Source organism: Polyergus mexicanus, unplaced genomic scaffold (assembly GCF_030449975.1).
Source record: "Polyergus mexicanus isolate NDT 795.1 unplaced genomic scaffold, iyPolMexi1.0 SCAF_76, whole genome shotgun sequence".
Classification (NCBI taxonomy): domain Eukaryota; kingdom Metazoa; phylum Arthropoda; class Insecta; order Hymenoptera; family Formicidae; genus Polyergus; species Polyergus mexicanus.
The window spans coordinates 55,001-57,500 of NW_027223396.1; the positions used below are offsets into that span (position 1 = coordinate 55,001).

The following is a 2,500-nucleotide window of genomic DNA, read 5'->3' on the forward strand; positions in this document are numbered from 1 at the left end:
GTCGGCGACTGAATGGACAAAGAAAACAGATACGAAAGTAAAATGGAATTGACGGATTATATCCCGCATGTACTAATACGACGACGCGCGTCGAACGCCGCGCGCCTCTGCGACGACCCGAGAGAGAAAGGGAAGCCAGCAGCAGAGCGCCGTCGGCCTTTTTCGGTGCGGTCGGCGTCGTGCGAGCGGGATGGAGGAGGAGAGGATTATCCGAGACTCTCTCCTTAAGCTTCGTAGCCGCAACCGGCGTCGCGTCGCGTCGCGCGCGACCCGTTGAGGCTCGTTGCGCAAATTGCGAAATTACATGAATGCGATTCGGAGCAGAAGACGCTTTCCCGATCGCGCTCTTGCCAAGCGCAGAGTTACGATCCGGCGTTAGCGCGTACCGGTGGTAACCTACGCCCGTCCGTGCGTCCGCAACGCTCGTGAACGCGCCCCTCCCCGCACCGGGGCAGCGGTCAGCGTGTTTGTACGCGAGCGCGCGGCTATCGGACGAACGGGCGAGAGGACGGATCACACCCGATCAAGTCCGACGGTTTCTTCAAAGAACATTCCGCCCCGGCTCTTCCAAATATATATATTATTATATTATATGTACGGGGAAGAGACGCTCCGATCGCGAAACAACTTTTGTGCCGTAGCCTCCCCAGCGGTGGCGGCGGTCCGCGCGCGTGCTCGGACGCGCGCGGCCAGGCTGATCGAAGGGCCAACGATTTTATCTCTCTCTCTTCGGAGAGGAGACTAAGATGGATGAACGAAGCGTTCGTTGAACGCAAGAATTGCAAAACGATTACCCTGAACGGTGGATCACTTGGCTCGTGGGTCGATGAAGAACGCAGCTAATTGCGCGTCAACTTGTGAACTGCAGGACACATGAACATCGACATTTCGAACGCACATTGCGGTCCACGGATACAATTCCCGGACCACGCCTGGCTGAGGGTCGTTTTAGTACCTCGAAACTGCTTGCGCCTTTGCGCGCCGGGCCACCGTGCCCGTTCGCGCAAACGGTGTACGAGCGATAGTTGGACGTTCGCCCGAGACGAGCCGTCCCGAGAGGCGGCCCCTTGGCGTCGTCTGAAATAACACCGAGGAAAAGGAAGAGTGAGAGCAGCGTACGCACACACGCAGTAAGTAAAGATAGGGAGCCTGCGCGCGCGCGCCCGGAAACTGTCGAAGGAGAGAGGGAGTAGAAGACACGCGCACACACGTTGCGTTATCCCTCTCGCGGTCTCCCGGTGCGCCAGCGCGCGCTCGCGCCTCTTACGCGCGAGTCTTGGTGCGCGCCACCTTCCGCGCAAACGGTAGGAGAGAACCGCGGCGCGTCGTCGCCCGGCGGTACGCGGAGAGAAAAGAGCGAGAGAGCCCTCCTTAACGCGGGTGAATCGCGAGCCGACCGCTTGTCCGAGTCCACGAAATTCTCGAAAACGAATATAGGGGACCGGCACGCGTCGTCGTGTACTCGTCGAATCCGATTCGCCCCGTCGTATCCCATATCCGTGCATAACACACGATATGCGGAGAGAAAATTTGAAGGATGTGGGTGATAGAGATGTACGTGTACGCGCACACTCGCTCGCAATGTATCTCGCGTCCCCGGCGATCGAAGATGACGCGATCCGCGCCGATCTTATTCGTTGTTTGCAAGCAGACAACTCGAACGAGATTCGATCGGCTTACATTTCCTCCTATTAGCGGCTGCGAGCCGCGCGTGGAAGAATCGTTGTCACAAACAACACGTCTCCTCGCCACTCCTCCGAGTACAATGCGAAGCCGCTGTGCCGGCGCTGCCGCTCTCCCGACGCTCGCTCTCTAAGTGAGAAAAGAGCCGGCGGAGGAGGCGGCGCGGCCACGGTTATCGAAAACTAAACTCTTTGACGACCTCAGAGCAGGCGAGATTACCCGCTGAATTTAAGCATATTATTAAGCGGAGGAAAAGAAACTAACTAGGATTTCCTTAGTAGCGGCGAGCGAACAGGAAAGAGCCCAGCACCGAATCCCGCGGTTCCGCCGCAGGGAAATGTGGTGTTTGGGAGGATCCGCTTATCCCGAGGTGTCGCGTCGCGTCCAAGTCCATCTTGAATGGGGCCACTTACCCGTAGAGGGTGCCAGGCCCGTAGCGACCGGTGCGCGTCTCGGGAGGATCTCTCCTTAGAGTCGGGTTGCTTGAGAGTGCAGCTCTAAGTGGGTGGTAAACTCCATCTAAGGCTAAATACGACCACGAGACCGATAGCGAACAAGTACCGTGAGGGAAAGTTGAAAAGAACTTTGAAGAGAGAGTTCAAGAGTACGTGAAACCGTTCAGGGGTAAACCTAAGAAACCCAAAAGATCGAACGGGGAGATTCATCGTCAGCGGCGCTGGCTTCGCGTCGGTGGGCGATGTCCCGCGGAGTCCTCGCGGCTCTCGCGCGGGCACGCTACCGTGCGTCGATGTCCGGCGCTCGTCGTCGTGCACTTCTCCCCAAGTAGAACGTCGCGACCCGCTGGGTGTCGGTCTAC

At 58.1% G+C, this 2,500-nt stretch overlaps 2 non-coding genes across 2 annotated transcripts in view; both read left to right on the forward strand.

Moving 5' to 3' along the window:
- Positions 1 to 791: 791 nt before the first annotated feature.
- Positions 792 to 946, forward strand: LOC138944037 (5.8S ribosomal RNA). Its single transcript, XR_011448624.1, has one exon. It is a non-coding gene; the product is annotated as a 5.8S ribosomal RNA (ribosomal RNA).
- Positions 947 to 1,878: 932 nt separating this feature from the next.
- Positions 1,879 to 2,500, forward strand: part of LOC138944029 (large subunit ribosomal RNA) — a 4,172-nt gene continuing 3,550 nt past the window's right edge. The window contains exon 1 of the ribosomal RNA XR_011448620.1: positions 1,879 to 2,500. This exon is cut by the window's right edge and continues 3,550 nt beyond it. This is a non-coding gene — a ribosomal RNA (large subunit ribosomal RNA).